The sequence below is a fragment of the Macaca fascicularis genome, chromosome 1 (assembly GCF_037993035.2).
Source record: "Macaca fascicularis isolate 582-1 chromosome 1, T2T-MFA8v1.1".
NCBI classification, from domain to species: Eukaryota; Metazoa; Chordata; class Mammalia; order Primates; family Cercopithecidae; genus Macaca; species Macaca fascicularis.
The window spans coordinates 66,629,611-66,641,494 of record NC_088375.1 but is presented as its reverse complement, the minus strand read 5'-3'; the positions used below and the strand labels follow the sequence as shown (position 1 = coordinate 66,641,494).

General features: G+C 39.8%; 1 long non-coding RNA gene across 1 annotated transcript; it reads left to right on the top strand.

Annotated features, from left to right (window-relative positions):
* The first annotated feature begins 4,412 nt into the window (after positions 1–4,412).
* Positions 4,413–7,465, top strand: LOC141409881 (uncharacterized). Its single transcript, XR_012432593.1, has 2 exons — positions 4,413–4,500; positions 4,898–7,465. It is a non-coding gene; the product is annotated as an uncharacterized lncRNA (long non-coding RNA).
* The last annotated feature ends 4,419 nt before the right edge of the window (positions 7,466–11,884 follow it).

Genomic DNA, 11,884 nt, shown 5'->3' with positions numbered 1-11,884 from the left:
TTTCTTTTTTTTTTTTTTTTTTTTGAGGCTGAGTTTCTCTCTCGTTGCCCAGGCTGGAGTGCAATTGTGCAATCTCAGCTCACCGTAACCTCCACCTCCTGGATTCAAGCGATTCTCCTTCCTCAGCCTCCGGAGTAGCTGGGATTACAGGCGTGTGCTACCATGCCTGGCTAGTTTTGTATTTTTAGTACAGACAGGGTTTCTCCATGTTGGTTAAGCTGGTCTCGAACTCCTGACCTCAGGTGATCCACCTGCCTCAGCCTCCCAAAATGCTAGGATTACAGGTGTGAGCCACTGCACCCTGCCAGTATAACCAAATTTATCAATGAACTAGGCCTTGTGGGGTTATAAAGGAAATTTATAATATGGCTTATAAATTTTACTGTAGAAACAAAACTTACAAATGAAGTAGTCCTCATAAATGTTCTAATCATGTATCTAACCATGTGTACCTAACTATGCGAAAAAGTTGCATATTATTCATTTTGATTATGGCCCTTAAAGAACATTTATTCTGATGTTCCCCACCCCATTTTACAGCGGGAGAAACAGACCTCAGGAAGTTACATGACTTGTTTAAGGAGCTGAGCTTGTTGGTTACAGAAGGACTAGAACCAGAGACTTCTGATTCCCAGCCTTATGCAATTTCCACTGCACAATGGCTACATTTTATGTGACAGATGTTCAGAGAAAAGTGGAAAAGATAAAGATTGAATGATTCAGGAAGAATTTCATGGAAAAGGTGGGATTTCAGTTGGGCATTAGGGGAAAGATTTGGAAATGAAGCCAGGCAGGAGGAGAGCCATCCAGATACAGAAAAAAGAAGAGCAGAGAGGGGCTTCAGTAGAGGAACGGAGAGGGTTGGTTCAGAGGATGACAAGGAGGGCAGGGACACTTGACATGCTTAACTTTCTATGACCTACTTTTCCTATGCATCTAGTTTTCACACTGATGTCCTTGGCATAGACCAAGAGACTTTTATCCTACAATAAAATGAAAGGCAGTAGTATCTACTTTGCTCAGGGCTGGCAGTGGGCAGTGCAAGACTGTGTAATACTATTCTTTCCTCAATTGCAGATACAGGGACTTGAGAGTTCTAGCAAACAGTGGATATGGGCAGCATGTTTAAGTTTCAACTCTGCCATTTGATATGAGTATGACTTTCAGTAAATCTTTCAAGTCTTCATTTGTCCAGTAGTCACTACAATACTATCTTACTCATGGGTTGCCATCTAAACAAATAACAAAGTACATGGGCTAAAATTTTGTCTAAAAATATTTCCTCAGCTTTTGTCTTCATCATCGGTGACCAGCAAACCAAGCTAATCCTTTAACAACTCAAGCTAATCCTTTAACAACTCAACCTCTCGTAATATCACTAATGCAACTGGGGTCAACCCATGGAACAGCTGCACCAAGCAATGGAGAACATTTCTTAGAAACCTCAGCACAGTTCACAGGCTGCGCATGCATTGCAGTGACTTATTTAAAAAGACAAGATGAAATATTGCAGCTATCAATAATTCCTGCACATGGCTGACTTCTAATGAAAGGATAAAGTTTCTGAGAAAGAGAGAAGAAATGAAGAAAAGCATTTTTATCAATTTCAAAGGAACCCTTTGATACAATCCTGAAATTTTTTCTTGGGGAAATATTTTCTTTTATTACCCTCCATCATACAGTGTTTGTTTAATTTCTCCTTTTTTAGCAGGTATATATTTCAGTTTTTAATTTAAAAAAACACTGCTGTTACTCATTGGTTTCTCCACATCATTTCATTTCCCATTTGCTAGTTTCTTCTTGGAATTGTTGTTGTTGTTGTTACTGTCAGTGATGAGGAATTTCTTCTGAGACTTTATTCTCTAAAATATTTGTCTGCAAAGGAGAATATGACCACAGGCGATTTAATTTTCCTAGACTTCAATTTCCATATCTGCCAAAAAATGTGTAATTTCTGCTCCTTCCTTCAACACTTAGAAATATAATAGTATTTCCATCAACATGATTCTCTGAAATGTTTCAGTAAAAATATTATTAAAAATAAAACTTCTATAATGTAATGAGTGGATGTCCAAATATGAAATCTCTCTAGCTGAAATGTCTCAGCTAAAATCTCTCTAGCTGAAATCTCTCTAGCTGCATGGTGGATTTGGCAATACAAGAATCACTCAATGCAGTGACTTGCAACATCTTTCTGTCTCTTCTTTATATTTCCTTTCTGACTTTTCCTTTGTCTTCCTATGCTAGTCTCCTTCCTCGTCCTTTTCCCATGTAACCAAGGTTTGGCTAGTCCTTCCATGCTCCCTGGGCCTTGGGTAGGAAACAAACAGTAAAGAGTATGCACTATACCACCTTATTTTACTTTTGTTTTATTTTATTACCTACTTACTTGAGACAGGATCTTGCTCTGTTACCCAGGCTGGTGTGCAGCGGTGCAATCTTTGCTTACTGCAGCCTTGACTTCTGAGGCTCAGGCGATTTTCCCACCTCAGCCTCCCAAGTAGTTGGGACCACAGGCACACACCACCACGCCTGGCTAATTTCTGTATCTTTTTGTAGAGATGAGGTTTCACTGTGTAGCCCAAGCTGGTCTCAAACTCCTGGGCTCTGGTGATTCACCCACGTTGGCCTCCCAAAGTGCTGAGATTACAAGCATGAGCCACCATGCCTGGCCTACTAGATCATTTTATATAAGGGACTTGAGCATCTGCAAATTTGGGTGTCCACTGGAAGTTCTAGAACTGATTTCCATGGATATGAAAGGCTTACTATATTTTTTCTTTCTAGCTCTACTCCTACAAGGTACATATGGGCATGGGGACCTCACTTGCAGGGGTCATCTCCACTATGAGTCTGAGATGTGACCTTCCTCCTCAGTCCTCAAATTAACATTTCATGAATAGGTTTTGTTAGTCTGGCTCGGTTCTAGACATCCACATAGGTAGGGGTACCTGGGAACGAGCCATACTTTGAGGTGAATGGCCCAGTCCTCCAGACTGACAAGTCTGCCCAAGATTTCTGACACCTGCAAGTTCAGGAGTTGTCCCAAACTACCCTCAAGCTAAATAATCCACTAGAAAGAGTCACTAAAAGCTATTATACTCACAGTCATGTATATTACAGGGAAAGAATACAAATGAGGACCAGACAAAGAAAGAGACACATAGGGTGGAGTCTAACATAGTTCTCAACACCGATCCTCCATCATCTTCAAGGATGCACTGGCCCGCTTGGCATTGATGTGTGACAATACACACAGAGTATTGCTCACCCGTGAAGCTCACACAAGCTTTGAATCCATAGTGTTTATTGAGGTCTCATGACATGGGTTGAACTCAGTCTCCGGGTCTACTGATACTTCCTTACAAAAAGCTTCCACCCTCGAATCATACAGTTGGCCTTTCTGGCATTGCCAACCTCCTACCCGCTCTCTCAAAGACTGTCAAGTGTGGCCAGCCTCATCCTGAGTCATCTTATTAAACCAACTCTTAGGTGCGGTCTCAGTGGCCCACCATGAAAAACAAATACTTACATTTTATATATCTTTTTAAAGCTTGGGAAATTCTAAGGGTTTCAAGGTTATCTCCCCATAAACCAAGGGCACAGGCCAGACCTCTATTTAGATGTAGCCAGATTCCTTACTTCTCACGGGGTTAAAAAAAGCAAAAAATCCACAAGAGCCACCACCATGGTCACCTGCTCTGTGGAGTAAGTCCCAACCCCTTGGCTCACTGCCTGTACTTTGTAAAGGATTGAGTTTTTTCTAAATAGGGGAGTGATACAGAACTGTTGCCCTTGCCCAATAGGTATTTACTTAAAACAATATTTAAAACGCTTTGTGATTCCTTATCTCCTGTTTTCTGAAACATTAGATTTTGTAGTAGCTAGTATTTCATGGTGTTTTTCATCTAATAAGTCCTCTATTTAATAGTCCCTGTAGAACTCACATTTTTCTTTAAAAATTTTCCACATTTGAGGATAGTATTTGCAACCACAAAGTGAGTCACTGGAAGTTCTCTTTGTTGACAAGATATGGCTGTTTTAAATCGAAACAGGTGTTTTCCAAACAAAACATTTTCATGAATAACATGTTTTTTTCCTAAACCATTCCGTATGACAAAGAAACAGAAGCAATTGCTATAAGTTTTGGAACTGTAACATTTTATTTGGTTTTGACTTAACAGTGCTTTCCACATCTTAAGAGTAGCCTGAAAGAGTTTTAAAACATTTCTATCCGTTAAGGGCAATGGTAGGAAACTCCTTTGTAAGTAGAAACGCTAGTCCAAATGTTTTGTTTGTAACACAGCACTCGTTGTCTTGAAAGTGTTTTCTCTGTTAAAAGGAGGTTGTAATATGCATCCACGCATAGCCATCTGCATCTTCACAACACATCAATTGCTTGTATATTCACAGGTGGTGATTGACTGATTCGTGCATGTCCATGCAATTTGGCGCATTCAGCTGCGTGCTTGCGGATGTGGATGTATTTCACAGAAGCAGGTTGGGCAATAAATTTTGAAACTTTATCCTCATCTTTGGATAGAGTAATAAAAGTTTGTAGGCTTAAGAAAGCAATATTTCCTGGAACTGCAATATATGGGAATGATGAAACTGTACTAAAATGTACAGTAATCTCTAAGGCCTACCCAAGCTAGAGAGGTGCAAAGTGAGAGCTATAAACCAAAATTTAACACCCACCATACTAAGAGTCATTTTCGGCCTCTGACCAATTTCACACGGAATTGGGAAATATGACTATTATCAAGGCCTGATTCCCTGGGGGTGGGGGGTGGGGGAGTTAAAAAGGAGTACGTCGGGGAGAAAAGCAATGGCCCATTGTTAGTTGAATCAATGACAGGTCAGCACGGGCTTAACACAATGTTCCATGTCTCTCCAGCAGCAGCCTGCCTTCCCTTCCCTGGATTCCATCTGCTGTGCAAAACAAGATCTGTAGTCATTCCCAGGTACGCGGGACTTCTCTAGGCTAGAAGGTCTGTACAGCACAGCCCAAGGAACTTCCTTTCTATGAATTTTAGTTTAGAATACAGGAGAGTCAACGCTTTCCCATGTTGTGATGTTTACCATGTGCAATTTACTGTGAGACAAGTTAACCAGACCTGCATAAAGAATATCCAAAAAATCTGATCAACATAGCCAATCTATAGCACTCAGATCCAGAGCACTCAGATCCAGAGTTCTTCCAACCTCTATAGCCAAAGACTGGACATTTTTATCCCATTTTTTTTTCTAACTTTGTTGGATAATAATATTGAATTCTAGGACTTGGGTCACTTTCCTTGTTTTCTGGTTTTTCTTGTACATTTTTTGTTGTTTTACAATTTTCTTTTTATTAATATCCAGATATGGAACTATATATTGCAAACCTGTTTTGTTTCTAGCCTGACCATCTCTTTCTGCCTCTGCACCATTGATTAGACCCACCTTTGATGACGGCAGACACAGCCACACATGACTATCAGCTCTGGTTAATGTCCCTGGCTTATTTCAGGATCATTGCCATGACAGAAACATGTCAGCAATGGGTGATTTCCACTGAACAATGACTTGTAGACTGTGGCCATGCAAGCAGAGCAAAGAGAAAAGATCAGCAATTATCCAGTGGATGTGATCCATGCTGACATGCAATCTGGATAATTCAAATAGAAACAACTTCTTTTGCCTCACTGGCAGGTTTGGGGCTTGATTTAGTGAGATCATTGTTTAACTTTCTTTGCCTGTGGAAATGTAGTACATGTGTTTGCTGGTTAAGTGAGGGTTTGGGGGTTATAACCACAGCATCTGTTCATTTGACATTCAAGTTTCACTCTGGTTTGGAAGCCCTTGTGCCTACAATTTAAAAGCAGCAATACACACCTAACTCCCAGCTGTCTGGGAACTCAGACTGCATATGGTTCTTGGTTTTCTAATCTGCCCAGAGAAATAAAACCATCACCTGAGCCAAAGAATAGTTTGTCTAATTGGATTTAAAACAAAAAAATTTAGAGACACACACAGTGTGTTCTAATGTCGCAGTTGTCTGAGCGATATTGCTAGCTGAGCCAGACCACTTACCTAGACTTGAAGACTTACATTTTGATGATGTTTTTCAAGTGCTGTTTTATCCAGAGGAAAAAAAGCAATAATTTAAGCAGCTGCAGAATTCCTCACACATCTGCAGGAAGTCCCTCCTTCTGCCTTGGGCAGCACAGCATAATGGATACACCACAAACTTTAGAGTCAATTTGACCTGGTTCAAATCCCAGCTCCAAAACTCATTAGCTATATTATCTTGAGCAAGATACCTCATCTTTTCCAGCATCACTTGTCTTATTTATAAAATGTGGATGACAACCATTTCGATAACTTCAAGGCTGACTTGAGGATGAAAGTTTATGTATTTATTGCACATCTGTTGATTGCCTACACTGGATCAGGCACTGTTCTGGGCACTGGAGAAATGGCAGTGAACCGAGCAGACAGAAACACTGCCTTTGGGGAGTTGATAATTTATCAGGGGAGATAAACAAAAACAAGATTATTAAGGAGAATAAATAGTAGGTAAGATGGTTTTAAGAACCAGGGAAGAAACATAAACCATGTGAGGGTGGGTCAGGGAATGACAACAGTGCAGGGAGAGGTGGAATTGTGATGTGGTGTTGAAGGCTTCACTGAGAAGGTGATCAATAAAGAGATGAGAGAGTAGGTTGTAGGGATATTTGGGAGAAGAGTGGTTTGGGTTGAACTGTGTCTCCTCGAAGAGATAGGTGAAAGTTCCGAAGACCAGTAATTCCGAGTGTAACCTTGTTGGGAAACAGGGTCTTTACAGAGGTCATCGAGTTTAATATGGTCATTAGGGTGGGCCCTAATGGAATATGCTGGTGACCTTATAAAAAGTAGAAATTTAGACACAGAAACAGGTACACAGGGTAGATGATGTGAAGACACAAAGAATGCCTGCAGTGTGCCTGGAGTGATGTGACTACAAGCCAGGGAACACCAAGGATTGCTGGCAAATACCAGGATCCAGGAGAGGCGAGGAAGGATCTTCTCCTAGAGGCTTCAGAGGAAGGATGCCCCTGCTGATGTCTTGACTTCAGACTTCTGGCCTCCAGAATCATGAAGCAATAAATTTCTGTGATCTTACGCATCTGTTTTTGGTACTTTGTTGTGGCAACTCTAACAAACTAATACAATAAATGTTTGGCTGACGGAACAGCAAGTAGGAAGGCCCTGAGCCAGGCGTGTACCAGAACATTCGAGAATCAGCAGAGACCAGTGTGTTTGGAGAGGCGCAAGCAGGAGGAGCAAGTAATGGAAGATGAGGTGAGGGAGGCAAGCCGTTGCAGACTCTGCATGGCCTTTGAGGCCACCTTCAGGTCTGTGCCTTTACTCTGCATGATGAGAAAAGCCATTGGCAGTCAGGAGGAACATGCTCTGACTTACATTATAAAATTATGTATGTAAAGTGCCTCCTGATTGGCAATTATTATTTTTTCTCCTTCAACCTACTTCACTTCTGATAAATATGGGTTTGGGGGTGAAGAAGGCAATGTTTTTAGTATTTATTATTTCTGCAGCTGTTCCTGTGCTATGTGCTGTTGAGAACTTGTACTCACACTGATTGCCATCTTTAGACGTCTCCAGTGACAGATAACTGCACTACACCCACACCACATAAATGTCATTTATCCAGGTCTAATGCGAAAAAGGATGATTCATTTAGATGTATATGTTTATTCAGTTTTAATTCTGCCTTGCATATGCATTTATTTTGCTTTTCTTTAGAAAGATAATGAACTTCAATTGGTTTCCACAAGGCTAGTTGACCATTTCTGAAGAAATAAGTAAGTTTTGGAAAATAAGATAAAAATTTAGTCTTTGATTGGAGTGTCTTTGGTTGCTAGAGATGCCTGGGTTATTGTTAAGTGAGTGATATAAAAGAGAAGTGATAGCAGAAAGGAGATGCAGCTCTTAAGACAGAAAATGGCATAGAAGGGTTAACTGCAGTGGGTTGGGCAAGATAATGAATGCTAGGACATTACTTCATTCATTTGACTTATATTTATTGAGCATGCACTAAATGGCAGACACTAGGTTAAACACCAGATATTAAAAAGTTAACACATCTGTTCTTATCCACAGATAATTCCCAATATGTATGAACAAAAAGGAAAACACACAGAAGAAGGAGATCCTTCACTCTTCTCTGGTTTTGGAGAAACCATGAGGCAGGAGGAACACGGTACCTGGAGAATGTATTATGGGCAGCCCATGTAGTAAGTTGTTTAGGCCAGCAGCCAGAATGAGGGCTTCCAGAATGATGGAAGTTGAAATACAGTATGTGACTTGAAAACACAGCATGGCAGAGAAGATTCTAGGAAGTGCTGGGTGATCCAGAGAAACCAGAGGGACATCTGGAAAACATCTTAACAATAGCTGGGCCCCAAGTCACTGATATGCAGGGGAATGACTCCATTCCATGGAGATGGTGTGGAGGGAGGTGATGGAGCCGCATGATCAGTAAGAGAACGGTAAGAACAAGCAGGGCATGTTCTAAGTGTGATGTATATTCTGCTGGTTACTAGACCAGGATACTGACACAGGGAAACAGGGTGGAGAGTCAGTTTAGAGACCTGAACATAGATGGGTTCAGGTTTGGGAAACAAAGCAACTCCCCATTTATAATGTGGGAAAAAGGTCAGCCAAACTCAGACTAAGAGATTGGAGGCTAAGGCTGGATTTATCTCACAGCCTGGGGTGGGGGTGTTTGCCCCTGAGACCCTGTTGGTTAGCTGTGGGGAGGAGGAGACTTGAGGCAATCTTATAGGACAACCCAGGCATTGCAAAACTGTAGGCTAAAACACATGATCCACATACGGTGGAAAAGAAAGCCCTGCCTGTAAAATCACGGGCCTCGACCACTGCCCTGCTCCAACATTTCTGCAAACAAAAGCCATCTAAGTTGACAGAAAATTGGCTGCTTTATGCAAAGCGCATTTCTATCCTCCTGGTGAAACCAATGAGAAAAGGCATTACAAAGTTTGGGATAGAGGATGAGCCCTTAGCCCCAACTTAGTCCTGCAGTTTCATTTTTACAGGGGAAGGATCTGAGATCCAGAGGTGTTACTCGGTTTAAAAAAATTTCAAAAGAGAGACAGAAAAAAAAAAAAAAAAAAAAAGATGACAGTTGCACTTCTTTCTGGTCTTTATCCTGATTTAGATTTTCTCTTTTTCTCAAATGGCAGGAGAGGAGAAAGAGAGTCTTTCAGACATAATCGCTATAATTTAAACAACTTCTTGGTCTTCTTTTGGTCTAAAAAGCAATTCTAGAAAGCAGAGTCACATGTTTGTGGGCTGATAGTAACAAATGAGAAACATCTCCAGAGACTGAATTAGAAATCTCTTGCTCTCTCTCTCAGAGGCCATCAGAAATACCTGTACTATTACTTTTATAAATATCCCAACCTGCATGACCTTGGGCAAGTCACTGAAGTCATCTAGGAATCATTTGTAAAAATGAATGGCTTGAAAAAACTAATCTCTAAAACCTTTTTTGATGCTCAGTTTCTAAAGTTCTGTCCTACAATGTTGCCATAAAAGTAAAATCAATAGTTACATTTTCATATTGACTGCAACATTTCTGGAAAACCATGCTTTTGGGGGTTTAAAGATGAATGTCACTGATAATTGGAAAACTTTCTCATTTTCATGAATGATCTTCTCCATTTGCTCCTTATTGCTCATAAATTGAAAAAGTTGTCTTGAACTTCAGTTTTATAAAATGTGAGCATTAGCGGAAAAAATGCAGATATTAAGGATGAACACCATTAGCGCTCCTTTTGCCTTTTCTAGTTTCATCGTGTGAGTGTTTACAGTCTGCTGCTGAGGAGAATCCATCTCACTCTGACCCTGACCTTTGCGTAATATTTATTGGATTAGAAAAAAACAATCCACAGAGTAATAAAGATATCTGTGCATGCATTTATTATACACAAAACTGTGCTTCATTTTGGAAAATCTGTCCCAAACCTAGTCAGGCGAATCAGTCAAAACAAGGTCACTGCAGACTTAGCAGAATGCCCTACAGATGTCTTTTTTGTTTTAGCTCGGATTGCAGCCATGGGATGAGAAAAAGGAGAAGCAGGGATGATTGTCCAGAGGGAGAGACACTCCACCAGCCCTGTGCGGATCAAATAAAAATATTCAAGGTGACCTTGGAACAATTGGTCTGTTGCATCAAGATTTAATAGAAAGCCACCTTGATTCCCAGGGGCAGGGCTCCTACCTCACTCTCCTTCTTCCCTTTTGCCTTTCTGTCATCTTGGTTACTTACTCCTTTGCCTCTCACTCCCTGAAAAAATCCATAGATTCAAACCTTCTTTGCAGTTCCTGGAGATATCACGGCAGGCTGGGATCTCTCCACCTCACACCTTGATTCCTGCAACCATCTCTGAGTGCCTTTCCTTGCTCCACCTTGCTCACAAATCTTTCCCACATAAAGCTTCCAATAATATTTATCTTACATAGTGCATTCATTTGGCTGCTTCTCATACTATGAATCTCAGAGATTTGTTCTTACTTATTGGTCCAGATCAATAGTTTTCATTCTACTGCTTTCAGTCTTCTATCCATTAGCCTTCCAACTTTCTAACTAATTTATTTCAGGGAGTTCTGCAATCTGGTTTCTCCCCTTCAGTAAGATTCATCTCTCACTATGTCCCAAATACAGCTGTCCCTCCTTATCCTCAGGAAATACGTTCCAAGACCCCCAGTGGATGCCTGAAACAGAGAATAGTATGGCACCTTATGTATGTATGTATGCTGTTTGTTTCTTGATCTCATAACCTAGGGGGCTACTTAGTGACTAAATGGGCAAGTAGTATATACAGCATGAATATGCTGAACCAAGGAATGATTTGTGGGACAGAGCAGGAAGGTGTGAGATTTCATCACACCATTCAGAACAGTGTGCAATTTAAATTTTATAAATTGTTTATTTCTGGAATTTTCCAGTTAATATTTTCAGACAGTGCAACTGCCAGAAACTGGAACTGCAGAAAATGAAACTTTACATAAGGGGGACTGCTGTATGTGATTTCTCCCAGCCCCCACCATTTCCCAGCTATGTGCACTTATACGTGTTTTCTTTTTCTTTGAATAACATCCCACGTTCCATCTTCAATCCATGTAAGTCAATTTCTTTAAATTAAGCTGAAGAAGCATTTTCTCTAAGAATTCTTTTATGTTTACCTTAATCAATAATTTTTTGTTTAATTAATGTATTTTTTAATGTTTGGAAGAATTCACTTGTTAAGACATCTAGACCTGGGTATTTCTTAAACAGGGAGGTTTTAATTACAGATTCAATTTCTTATATAGAGTGTTTCAGATTTGTTATGTCTTTTTGTGTTGCCTTTCCTGTTATTTTTCCACAAATTTGTTCATCTTATTTACACTACATTTATATCAAGTAATTGTTCCTAATATCATCTATTGGATCAGTGGTAATATCACCTTTTTCTGTCTTGTTATTAATAATGCATACCTTGTAAAAATTTTAATCAATTCTTATTAGAAACAAATGTTATTGGTCTTCTCAAAAAAACATATGGTTTTATTTTCTTTATTATATGTTTGTTTTATTACTCTTGTTTATTATTTCCATCTATCTCCTTTCAATTCACTAAAGTTTTATCTAACTTCCTGAGAAATTACTCAAGTACCTAAAAGATTAATTTTTAGAATATTTTCTGTTCTAGTATGTGCATTTAAAGCAACAAATTTCCCTTGAAGATGACTTTGGCTGCATTTTATAGATTTTGATAACATTTTTTATCAAAAATTTAATCTATTTTCTCTCTGTGTGTGTGTGTGTGTATGTGCG